Here is a 14047-nt window from a genome sequence, read left to right as displayed (position 1 = left end):
CTCCTGACGTCGACTTTAATCAGCTGATGACTCCTATCATTACTCACGAGTTGGTTTGTCCTGGCGAAAGGATTATGGCTGTGGCATTGATGCATGGACTACTTGGTCCCTGGAATTTACTGGCGGCAGCACAGTCTTTCTTGGAACAGAGCTTTCTTGAAAACCCACCGAGCTGTCCTCTGATGGTGATAGAGGATCCGGTGCTGGGAGAGCACGTATGTTCTTTTCCGCTTTTAAATTGGATGGCTGAACTGTTTTCGGATGAAGACGGTGACTTCCAATTGGAGGCTGTTGCAGCTTATTTTGCATACACAGTTATGTCATAGACCTTTTTCATGTTTGATATGCTGAGTACTAGCATTTCATTGACAATTCATTGACTTATTTGTCAAGTTTTTATTATTTACCTTGCCTATTGGCTTAAGACTCGATAAAGTACTTGGCTGTTTTATTTTTCTTTAGCATTAAATTTTCCTAGTTTTTAATGCTTTACCTTGCGGACCGTCCACATATAAACTTGCAATCTGCTCTCATGAGATGGCACTTCTATTATCTTATTCAGTTCGTTTCCGGATCATGGGGAGGTGTCATCTAGGTCCTGGATATCTTTACACCGTGTTAAGTTAGCATGGGCTCATTACCGGTTTAAACGCCATTTTTCCTTTTTTGCAACTTCTGCACACGACACTTAGTTGTTGCTTTAGCTTTCCACCTAGTAGTTCATCGTGGTTTACATGAGAATAATATGTTATTGCTCTACTATCTGCTTTGCTTGTTAAACTATATCTGTACAGCGAGTGCTAAAGTTTCAAGAACAACACGATACAGAATTGTTATGAGGTCTGATCTCCACGAATTCATACTCATAACATAAGTGCAACTTCTGCCAATTCTGGGCATGAGGCGGGTTTTATATTGCTTTGCCGAACACACATACACAACAGTTGATGCGGTTCACATGAAGAGAGAGCTGGTGTATGCTGATGTGATTCCTTCAAATCTAAGACACTAAAGTATGGGCACGCCCTAAACCAACACAAAGAGACCTTCTTAGCAAATAATATAATATGTGTATTAGGGAGGGTGAGATATAAGCAGCCGCGGGCCGTGGAGGGAGTTACGGTGAGGCAGGGAGGCGGGGAGGGGGAGAAGCAGGGTGGAGCCCTCTCTACCTTGCCCCTCCCCCTCCCCGCCTCCCTGCCCCACCGTAACTCCCTCCACGGCCCGCGGCTGCTTATAAGTGTTGCTAACTCTTATTCATTTACAGCATGTTAACATACTGTCACCATTCGCTTTTTATGTACTAGTAACTATGCTGGTAATTTTGCTACTGATAATATGTTAACTTGTATTCTCCACCCTGCTTCTCCCCCTCCCCGCCTCCCTGCCTCACCGTAACTCCCTCCACGGCCCGCGGCTGCTTATAAGTGTTGCTAACTCTTATTCATTTACAGCATGTTAACATACTATCACCATTCGCTTTTTATGTACTAGTAACTATGCTGGTAATTTTGCTACTGATAATATGTGTACTTGTATTATCTAAGATACTACGCCTGAGAAGACGGCATTAGTAAATAAACATTTCAAATACACATGTGTTCTTCTTAACTCCATGTTCTGGTTTCTAAGAAATATATAACGACCGACTGTTCATGAGTTCCACGTATCCTGAGGTACTATAAGTTCATATTCTGGATTGTCTAAACATTGAGAGTTTGTTATATCCAATGTGACACTGTACCTAGCTTGCTAAGGAGTTTTTGATTACTAACGTGAGTTTTGGGACACCCTAATTCGCCGAGGTTCCAATCCTCTGTCCACAGTTCTGTGTGAGAACAGAAACCCTGCGACAGGGGCACCCCCGACCCTTGCTGGAGCTTCATCACACTTGCGATACAACTCCAGCAATGCGCCACCTTTACGGCACAGATACATCACGCATCTGTGCTGTTTTTGCCCCATGATGCGCCGCATTGTAAATGCAGCACACCATAGGTGACGGAACAGCGGCACAGAATGACTAACACATCCCTGGTGATGCGCCAGTCATCATAAATGTATCCCTATGCTTCTTATCTTGTTAGAGATGAACCGCCATATGTATCATCAAAGTTTTTTGCATTTCCTAAATAGCGAACTTTAAGGAATAAATAGCGATTCTTTACCATTCCTAGTTTGCGATTAGCTATTTGCTAATTACAAATTACCCATTCATTTCCTTCATTTCCATAGGGCGGTTGGACTCACTTTTAGCTCGAACGGCTGAATGGATTTCCACGAAACTTGGCAACATTGTAGGGACTGGTAGCCCGATGTGCCTTTGCTATGTCTCAAGATATATGCTCCAGTGGTTTTTACGAAAATTAACTTTGAAAAATATATATTGGGCTACATTGGCCTATATATATGTTGGAGCCCAAATGTAGCCCAATGTAGCCCAATGAAGCCCAATGTAGCCCAATGTAGCCCAAAGATGGCCGCCAGACACACAAAAAAACGAATGTAGCCCAAATATCAGCCAGATGTAGCCCAACTATAGCCCAGTGACAGAATGACCAATCAGCTTTGCAAACCTCCGTTACGCGAAGCGGAGCGCTGTTACAGATATATATCTTTTTTTGAACGTTAATTTCTCAAAATCCACTGGAGCACATATATTGAGACCTAGCAAAGGCACATCGGGCTACCAGTCCCTAATATTTTGCCAAGTTTCGTGCAAATCCATTCAGCCGTTCGATTATTATTATTATTATTATTTTTTGCCCCGCGGGGCCCTTTTAAAACCTCCACATCAAACCTAGGGGGTCAGCGAGGATCTACTATGCCCCCTTATAGTTATTTCCCCCTTTGTTTTGACCTCCTCTTGTCTCTCGATCCTACCGAGAGACAAGATGGCGGCCGCTACGGACTTTTTGGAATGTTGACAGACGCCGGAGAACCAATCAGCTTCGCTTCACAAAGCTCCGTTGCGCGAAAAGTACGCGTCCTGGGGCGCTGCCAGGTCCGCTGTTACAGATATATATCTTTTTTTAAACGTTAATTTCTCAAAATCCACTGGAGCACATATATTGAGACCTACAAAAGGCACATCGGGCTACCAGTCCCTACAATTTTGCCAAGTTTCGTGCAAATCCATTCAGCCGTTCGGGCTAAAAGTGAGGCCAACCGCCCTATGGAAAACTCAATGTTAAAAACACGTTTTGGGACCCCCCTTTTTTCTCGGCCCCCCCTTGACGAACCCCCCCCAAATTTTCAAGGGCTGCTCAGAAACAAAATGTGCCATTTTCCTGAAAATTTCAGCCAATTCCGTCCACAAACGCCAAAGTTATTACACATAGAATTTTCAAAAATCCCATAGAGAAAAAATCCTAACTATATATACCTACTGGCGACCGCCAGTAGGTAATATATATATATATATATATATATATATATATATATATATATATATATATTATCTACTGGCAGTCGCCAGTAGGTAGTTATAGTTAGGACCTCGTTTCTATTCAAAAAGCGTTTTTTCTTTTCCCAATAACTTTGGCGCTGGTAGACGAATCTTCACGAAAGTTTCAAAACTAGTGGTCCGCTCCGGTCAGCTCCTGTCTTGAAAGTTCAGGGTGATTCGTCATGCAGGGGCCAAGAAAAGAGGGGGTCCCAAAACTCGTTTACCCCATGTTAATTTCCATAGGAAACTTTAGACAAAGCTACAACCCGAACTGCTAAACGGAATTTCACCAAATTTGGCAAAAAGGTAGCCCTTGGCTCAGAAAGAGACCTTTTTGTTAAATGGTGTAACTCCATTCAGTAGTTCCTGAGAAATTAGAAAAAGAAAAAGTTTTGATATCTGGGGCAGCGGTGGGTTCCCGAACCCTCCCAAGCACGAGCTTCACTGTGATAGGCTGCCAACATCAGGCCGGCCCCCTCCCTGCATCACAAGGCATTGTGCAGTGGGGTGTGCCGCATGCTGTGGGTTGAATGCAGGGTGGCCAATCCCAGCAACACCAGCAGCACACAAAGTCCGTTTCTTGAGGAGATTGGCCTCCCCTGGAGGTTTACACTAGGTCTGGCAAAAGGCTAAGTGTTATAGCCTACCCCTATGCATGGCCGAAGGCTATGCATACCAGTGATTGACCACCCATAAATGGTTGTGAGCAGATTCTGACCACAGGCCATGCTCTGTGTCAAACCCCCACCATGCACGTCTAAGGCCTATGTGCAGAACAGGCTGGCTGCCCATGATTAGCTGTACAAAAGGGGATGATGGGCGGAGCGTTTGAGCAAATCAAACACTCACCCCCAGTCAACTGATCTGGGTTTAATCCATCACCATTCTTTAGCTCACTCCGCCACCCCAGTTCAGACATGGCCATATGAAAATCAGTCTGACCCTGTGCCTCATGGGAACAGTCCAGCCGAACTGCCAAAGCCATGTCTTCCCTGGACCGGAAACAAGCATCCTGGGACCTGTTTCTGGCATTTCAGCCATCATCAGCCAGGCTAGCTTGAATTCAGTGGCAAAGTGAGCAAGGAACTCACGTCTGAGCATACCCTGCCAACTTAGGGCGAACAAAGCGATACAAAAGGGGATGATGGACGGAGCGTTTGAGCAAATCAAACACTCACCCCCAGTCAACTGATCTGGGTGTAATCCGTCACCATTCTTTAGCTCACTCCGCTACTCCGGGCAAGGCTGATTTGCATATGGCCATGTCGAACTGGGGTGGCTTGGTGAGCAAAAAAACAATGGATTTAGGCCCAGATCTCTGTACTGGGGTGAATGTATGACATTGTTCTGCATTCTGTCCAACAACTGTTGTTTTTGCATTTGTCACCCCAAGTGGGATGGGTATGCTCAGACGTGAGTCCCGTGCTCTCCACGCCACTGGAGTCAAGCTATCCTGGCTAATGACGGCTGATAGCCAGAAACTGGTCCTAGGATGCTTGATTCCGGTCCAGGGAAGACATGGCTTGGCAGTTCGGCCTGGACCGTTCTCATGAGGCACAGGGTCAAGGCTGATATGCATAGGGCCATGTCTGAACTGGGGTGGCTTGGTGAGCAAAAAAACAATGGATTTAGGCCCAGATCTCTGTACTGGGGTGAATGTATGACATTGTTCTGCATTTTGTCCATCAACTGTTGTTTTTGCATTTGTCACCATGAGTGGGACGGGTATGCTCAGACGTGAATCCCATGCTCTCCACACCACTGGAGTCAAGCTATCCTGGCTGATGACGGCTGATAGCCAGAAACTGGTCCTAGGATGCTTGATTCCGGTCCAGGGAAGACATGGCTTGGCAGTTCGGGCTGGACTGTTCCCATGAGGCACAGGGTAAAGGCTGATTTGCATATGGCCATGTCTGAACTGGGGTGGGTTGGTGAGCAAAAAAACGATGGGCCTCATTTATGAAAAATGACGCATCGCTGCGTGAAAACAGCGATGCGTCACTTTTCACTGCGCCCTCCTTGCGACCCCAATGATGCGTCATATTTACAGTATGACGCATCATGGCGCAAGGAGTTATAGATACGTCAGTATTTCTGACGTATCTGTATGATGCAAAAGTGACGCATTGCCGGAGTGTGTCACAAAAGTGACGCAACTCCAGCAATGTGTCCTTTCACAGGCTCTGCGTCAGTCTTACGCCTGCTGTGAGGCAGGCGTAAGAAAGTGACGCATCTGTGTCCTAGAAGTGGTGCAGTGAAATCTTATAGATTTCACTGCGTCACTTCCATGACCCTTTCTTGCGTCAAAACGCCCCCCTTGCATACATTATACCTGGCGCAGGTATAATGTGGCGCAGGGGTTTACAAAGTGACGCATCTACCTAGATGCGTCACTTTGTAAATATGGCGCAACAAGGTGAATTTTTTACGCCACTGGTGCGTCACAAAAGTGACGCACCGGCGGCGTAAAAGTGACGCACAGCCTCATAAATGAGGCCCGATGGATTTAGGCCCAGATCGCTGTACTAGGGTGAATGTATGACATTGTTCTGCATTCTGTCCATCAACTGTTGTTTTTGCATTTGTCACCCCGAGTGGGACGGGTATGCTCAGACATGAGTTCCGTGCTCTCCACGCCACTGGAGTCAAGCTATCCTGGCTGATGGCGGTTGATAGCCAGAAACCGGTCCTAGGATGCTTGATTCTGGTCCAGGGAAGACATGGCATGGCAGTTCGGGCTGGACTTTTCCCATGAGGCACAGGGTCAAGGCTGATTTGCATATGGCCATGTCTGAACTGGGGTGGCTTCGTGAGCAAAAAAACGATAGATTTAGGCCCATATCTCTGTACTGGGGTGAATGTATGACATTGTTCTGCATTCTGTACATCAACTGTTGTTTTTGCATGATTAGCTGGTCATAGGGAACTACTGCATGTGGAATATCATAAAGAACACCTATAACATTCAGTGAAATGATTTGTCAATTGAGCTCATTGACAGATGTTTGTATATGCATGTGTACCGAAAATGTACAGACAACTAAGCAAAAAGAAACAAATGTAAATGGCGGATGGGCATGTTGACAAGGAGCAGAAAAATATATAACAATTACAGTTCTGAGAATGAATCATATTTTTGCACATCAAGTTCAAGCTGTGGAGAGGACATGGCCTAACGGCTAGGGGGGGTCGACCTCTCAGCCGGGGAACCGGGTTCAAGTCTGGGCAGAGACTCTCAACATCCTATGATTCTGGGCACATCACTTAATTTCCCTGGGCCTAACAAAAAATGTATTTGCCCCTCTGTAATACAGCCGGTGCTCATGTGAAGCGTTCTGATACCTTTGGGTCTAATTTGCGGTATATAAAACTTCCTCCCCAAAAAACCAAAAAGTCCTGGGGCCATATTAGCAAGAAGCTTGTTAAAATTATCGCCGTTTGTGCAGGACATCTATCCTAGGCTTCTATTGCAATTCTATAGCGCATATTATCAAGCCCATTATCGCCGCTTTAGGGGCAGTTTCCTGCCGCTAAAACGGCGATAATTTTAACGAGCTTCTTGCTAATATGCCCCTTCGTAACTCAGATTTCAATGAAATATACTCCCTTTCGGATACACCTCGCTATGAAAGGATTCCTGTGTAGGAAAGGAGAGATGGCTCAGTGAGCTAAGCTTTAACCTCTGACCTGTGTGAAAACACAGGCAGAAGCATAAAAAGAGCATTATTAAAATTGCGAAATTATAACATATGGTATTTATAGCATGTACAAAATGGCAAAATCTGTAGTGTCAAATGATATGTAAAATTGCTACTTTTCATGAACTTCATTTCGTGTAAGCAACATAGATATTCCTTTAAATACACAAAATAACCACTTCCTCAGCTTAGTAGGGGTTCTAGCTACTGCAGTAAAGTAAACCAATAATGTAAGTATTTGTTGGCCTCTTTCACTGGAGTTATGTCATTCGAAAAATGCCGAGCTTTAGAGTACCTTGTTTAGTCTGGAAAGAGAGACTTCGTCCTGACCCAGACCAGGTGGCAATGCAATTTGTGCAATGTATTATTTATCTATTTAAACAGGTCCTTCCACAATGTTGCACACAGTTAAATGTTTTGCTCTCCTCTTTTTGAGCAATATTTCAAACTTAATAGGTGTGGGTGGTAAACTCTGAGCTCCGAGTGATTTACAACATTTCAAGGTAAACCAACTGGTTTCCTCGCTTCTCAAAGTTTAGGTTTATTCGCGACGATTTTCGCTGTGACAAACAGGAAATTTAAATTTTCCACATGGAAGCTTTGGCTACAAAGTAACAGAGAAGCTTTTGTTTTGCTATTATATATTCTTAAATATTCTAATAAACTAGGAGCGGCTTCTTCACCAAATCAGCAGAGGAAATATAAGAGTGGAAATAACGCATAGTCAGAAGCACGGTATATCCAGCACCAGCACCAGCACTAACAGTGAACTGATTCTAATGTATTTTTCTATTTCAAATTTGAGCGCTTTCCGGTGTGTTCAATTTCACACTGCAGATTTTGCTTTAATTCTTTATGCCCGCAACCATACGCTCTATTTCATATGAAAGAACAAGAAACAACAAATGTATGCTTTCTGTTACATGGGAGTAGTGTGACCATATATGATAAGGGAAAAATATCAACTGCCATACGATTAAAGGATTTTGCAAGCTCCATATGACTGGCACTCACTTTATTCTTTCGCTGATTGCTTGTGTTTTCCTTTTAATTTCTTTCATCACTTTTACACACCCCTAGACAAAACATTCCTTTTTTGTAATTTTTTCTTTTTTCTTTTTCTTGCTGCCCACAACCATGTGCTCCCATAAATAATGTGGCATTTAATCAAAAGTTTAAAACACATTGGGGCATGTTCACGAGGAAGTGGCGGTGAGAGGCGTTAGCCTCCTTGGCTTAACGCATCTCACCGCCACTTCGGAAACGCCAGGCTGCACCATATTCACAAGAATGTGGTGCAGCCTGGCGTTTCCCCCTGTGACGGCGCTAAGTCTCACGACTTAACACCAACGCAGGCACGACTTAACACCAACGCAGGCACCCTTGCACTCTTGTCTGCGAGCAGGGAGGTTTGTTTATGTACAGGAAGGTGTCCCTTCCTGCACATAAACAAACCTAAAATGCCGTTTAGTAACTTACATGTGTGCTGCTTCATGCAGCACACATGTAAGTTACAAAACGGCATTTTTTTAAATGGTTGTTTATGTACAGGAAGGGACAAACCATGGCATTTTGCTATTTCGATGTGTGCTGCACAAGGCAGCACACATGGAAATAGTAGAAACAAAGAAAAATTAAGCATTTCTCCTCGTTTCGCCGCCTTTAGACCATGATTTTTCTGGTCTTGAGTTCGGCGCTGCCACCTATTATCGCCGCCCTTGATAATAGGCGATAATAGGTGGCTGCGTCAAATTCAATGGGGCATATTTTCAAGGAGTCATCGACACTTTATCATAGCCAAAATGGCGATAAATTTATCGCCCCATTTACAAGCTGGTGCTAACAGCACATATCAACAGTTTACCTGCGAAAGCAGCCGCCAAAAACATTGCCACAGATGACCCCGGCAACTATCGCTAATGAGATGCAGAGTAGGCGTTCCCGTGCAAAAAGCTGCGACAATACCACACCGCAACATTTTCAATGACCAGGCAGATCGGCGATAAGATCACAAAACAGGCGATAAGGCGCATTAGCAGCAGGAAATTAACAGCTGCTCTGACCTGGTGTAAAGTCGGATGACAACCTGCACCAGAAAAGGGAGCCCACCCAAGAGCCACACCTGAAGATCAACAGATGCCATGGAGCTACTGATCATGCAGCTCGGAGACCCAACAGGATCACAACACTGCTGGTGTTTGGAGTGTAGTGGACATTGGACACGACCATGTCACCCGAGCCAGTGGGGAAGATCATGGATGTTACGTCACCCTCTGTAAGCGTGAGCGGAGTGGTCTGGCCCAGCGTACACCAGCATAGGGGTGTGAATAAAAAGCATGTAGCTCTGGGCGTGGTTTTCTTCCGGAATGCCCAACGTCTCTGCCAGGGCAGCGCCTCTCACCCTGCCACGAGGCCGACACTGTGAGTGGAGTTGCCTGCGATCCTGTGCGCCTGCTGCACCCGGGCTGCTGGGCCCCGAACCCGTCTTGCCTGCCCCTGCACACCCAGGCCTCACTGCTCACCTGCCGACACCGGCATGTGTGAAAGTGGGCCCACCATGTGGCAGTGCAAGCTCCAAGCCCGAGGTCTGCGACCTTGGCAGCCTCTTCCGACCATCACAGCCTCCGCAACACAGGCCTGCAGTACTCCTTTCTCGTTGACGTACTCCACCGCTGTCTCCGGCCTACACTACGGTCAAGTAGCTCACATATTTGGAGCTGAGTCTTGATATTCTGATGGCCGAGTACATATGTTCATGGGACGTTTGATGTGATTGTTCTCCCTTCGATCTGGTGCCACTAAGTCTGTGTATACCCTTCCAACCACACGTGTCTGTGGTCCTTTGCTGACTACTGCCTTCGGCCCACAATGCGGTCGAGTAGGTCACACATTTGGAACTGAGTCTTGATTTAACAATGGCAGAGTTCATATCATTGCACGCGAGGAGAGGAGTAAGAGGAAGATGTGGTTCAGTCCGGACAGAAAAAGGATCATCGTTACGGAGGTGATCGAACACTACCAACAACTGCTCTGGTGTCACTAACTCTGTGCATCGCAAGCCAACGACACATGGCTGTGGGCCCCTGCAGACCGCTGCCTCCGGCCTACACTGCAGTCAAGTAGGTCACACATTTGGAACTGAGTCTTGATTTATACATGGCAGAGTTTATTTCATTGTACCGGCCTCATCGGAGACTGCATACCCTTTCAGCTCCGGTGCCACTAAGTCTGTTCCCCGACATTCATGGGCACTCTCTGGATGAACTTTGGTGGCGTCTGAGTCTATGGACTGGGGGTTGTCTTCATCATCATGTAGCTGATACAGACTTGGTGGTAATAAAGAGGCTGTAGCTTTCCACTCCTCCATTTGCTGTTTCTTGCCGGCTTCTGCCCTCTGTACCTTCCACTGTCCCCCGTAACCCTCCGCTACATCCACCTTCGACATCGACGAGGAGCCGCTCAGTTTGTGAGGCCATACCTCAGTGCACCGCAAGTCACCGTCCCGTGGCGGTGTGCCTGTGCCAGCCACAGTGCATCCCGGGCCACTAACTCTGTGCAGCTCTAGTCAGGGACCCTGTATGATAGAATATTGGATGGCCTCTGGGTCAATGGCCTTGGGGTCATCAACGCCATGTGTCTGTGGCCCTGCGCTGTCCACTGCCTCCGGCCTCAACTGTGGTCCACCAGGGCTCACACATCAAATTGAGTCCTGACAGGCCCGGACATCGCATCACTGCAGGAGGCACCCACCACCACTGCCAGGACCACCTCCAAACAACAAGTGCCAGAGTCGAAACAGTCTTACTGCTAGAATATCAGAGTTGCTCACACCTGTTGTGGATGCCATCGTGTGCTTAATATTCCGCTCAGCTCTTCAGATGCCACTAATTCAGTGTACCACAACTCATGGACCAATTCTGATTGAGTTTTGTGCTGTGGAGAGCTGACGCAGCAATGTCACCTCAGGCAGTGTGGGAGAGCGGGGACGATGATGAGGAAGATGATACAGGTGTAACACACCCCACTGCAGTTTTTAATATACTGGAGAAATTTGCTTTTGGAGTCACCAAATAGTGACAAATGATCTAAATACAACCTTCAAACCTATATATATAACCCCACCAGATTTATTTATGGACCAAGATAATCAGCGGAAGATGCTTCAGCTTAAAGTTCCCATTGTGAAATGGTTTTCTGAGCTGCACAAATGCTGGCCCTAATGCTAAATTGTGATTTGTGAGCAGACAATGGCAGAACACCCTCAGACAGGGAAGTTAATCCAACGTTTAATAGACCAGGTCAATCGAGTCAAATTGTCTATTTCTTGATTGATTTATTGAAAAATATTATATCAACGCACATCACGATATATATACATATGATAACAAACTCAAATCACCGCTTTGACCTCCCCCTCAACCCCTCAACAATGATCATGCGCTCCCCATGCCGGACATCTGGACACGTACCCACTGGCCCCACATTGTGAACACGCAAGGTCGAGACCCAAATGCGCTTCTTATAAAATGACCAGATTTATAACCCCATAACTAGGCCCAGATTTTTTATTCCAAAGGACTGTGCAAATTACTTTATGAGGCTTCATCTAATGTATAAAATAACAGCCAAAATCGGTGTGCTTTGAGACAGTCTTCAGACATTGACTCTTTGCCTGTTTTCCAGCTGCTGCGTTTAATTAAACCAACTGTTCCTGTTTTGCCAAACGCCTTTTGTCTTTTATTTTTTCAAGGTAAATTCACATCCGAGCAACATCTGTTCTAAGTTATGTTTGCATTTTATTGTTCTTGCACTCTTTGCACTTCCCGATTAAGGGAGTTGGCAGACAACTAACCCTGTTACCTTTTATTTCGTTGCAAATATGTATGCTTGCTCTTGCTAATGTTTACCAAATGGCCCTTCAGTAGGATCTTCTACATTAAATTATTGTCTTACTTTGGCTGTCTTAATTTTGTTGTCTTACTTTGGCTGTCTTAAAAACTATGCTGGTATATTTTTGCTATTTGCACTCTTTGCAACTTCTAAATAAAGGGAATAGGCTGATGATGAAACCCTGCTACTTCATATTTCGTTATCAACAATATACCTTTTGTCTCGTTAGTGTTCACCAAAGGGCCCATCATTAGAAGCTTGCACATTAACTTATGATCTTGCTTTGAATTTGGGGGCATATCAGCAAGCTCCGTCGATAATTATCGCTCAGCGCTCTTAGCGCGAGGATAATTATCGCCGGCTAATGCTGAATTTTATCGCTGAGATAGCGTGCTATCAGCAACGCTTATCTCAACAGCGATAAAATTCCAGGCACAAGCTGCCAAATGTGCGATTATCGCTGGAAATCCAGCGATAATCGCACAACTTTTAGCGATAGCTTGATGATAGGGCAGGGCAGACTCTGATATCCACCTTCCATTAGATATCATGGCTAAGTCAGACTGCAAGCGGGCATAAGGAAAGTAGCGATAACCGCTCTTAGCGCTACTTTTCTTATCGCTATGCATGTTAGCGTGCAGCTTGATAGTTTGAGAAATTTCAGTTAGCGACATTTCTCCCGTCATTTTGGGAAGGAACGCCCACTTTGCATCTCATTAGAGATGCAAAGCTGGGCTTTAAGGTAAATGGTGTTGAGGCATGGAAACACGCGTTAGCGTGTCCATGCTGATAGTGCGATAAAATTATTGCTGCTTTTCGTCCGAAAACGGACACTAAAGCAACGATAATTTTATTGCCGGCCCTTGCTCGTATGCCCCTCGGTCTTTTGTCTATTCCTGTTGTGTACGTTTGTGTCTATATGAAGCATATGCGTGTAAAGAAGTTTAAGTATCTGTAAGTTTTATTCAAGAATAGATGTCAATTCTCTTTTAGCTCTTTAAAACAATGTGTTTAACTATTTAAATAGTTTACTTGAATTAATTTTTGTAATACTTGGATTTGCTGCCCTGTACTGGGGTTTTTGTAACAACCCTAGTTTACCAACAAGCATTTTTGTAGAGGCGCTCTCCTGGTTTATGTTCTACATTGTTTGTTCAGTTTTTTTTGTCTATCTTACATTGTATGCCACTATGATGGATCTATGCATGTTCAACTTTTATGATCTTGATGACTGAAATAAAAGTATTATAATAATGATATCAGCTGATTTCACTGTCACTGGTACCATACCAAGGAGAGAGGTTTAAGTTCAATGTTTTGATGTACAAGTTACACATTGCATATTTCCTCACCTCTGGGTAGATCAAAACACTCTTATTAGATATATATGTGCTCTATGGACACTAGCCCTCATGCCATTTATGTATTATGCCACATTCAAATATCTTCATATACCGGGGGCAGGCAGTATGGGAAGGCTTGATGGGTTGACCCTCCTGCTCAAGGTTAGGTAATTAGTTAATTAGTTTAGTTAGTTAATATTATGATTGGTTTCCCAAAAATATATCATATGTAAACAGACACTAATTGGGACCTGACACACCTTCACCCATCACTTCTTCTCTTTCTGCAGTATAACACATAAACTCACTAGACCAGTGGTTCTCAAATGGTGTTCCGGGGACACCCAGGGGTCCGTGACACATTCCCATGGGGTCCCCAGGCAAGGGTTTTAAAAGCACTGTAAAGTTCCTTTTATAATCAGCGGTTTTCGGCCAACAGTAAAAGTGTCAAGATAACTTCGGTGATTAATGAACCTGCTGGAGAGAGATGTGGTAGCTTTGACTCATCTAAGGTAGTTGGTTAATATGCCTGCTGCAAAGATTGTGTACCATGGGGCAGATTTATGTCGGGAATGCGCCATGTTTGCGTCACGCAACTGCGGCGTAAACGTGGCGCATCCCTACGACCCATTTACAACTTGACGCATCTAGGCAGATGCGTCACGTTG

The sequence above is a fragment of the Lissotriton helveticus genome, chromosome 6, assembly GCF_964261635.1.
Source record: "Lissotriton helveticus chromosome 6, aLisHel1.1, whole genome shotgun sequence".
NCBI classification, from domain to species: Eukaryota; Metazoa; Chordata; class Amphibia; order Caudata; family Salamandridae; genus Lissotriton; species Lissotriton helveticus.
The sequence above is the reverse complement of the archived record's forward strand: the minus strand, read 5'-3'. Positions refer to the sequence as shown.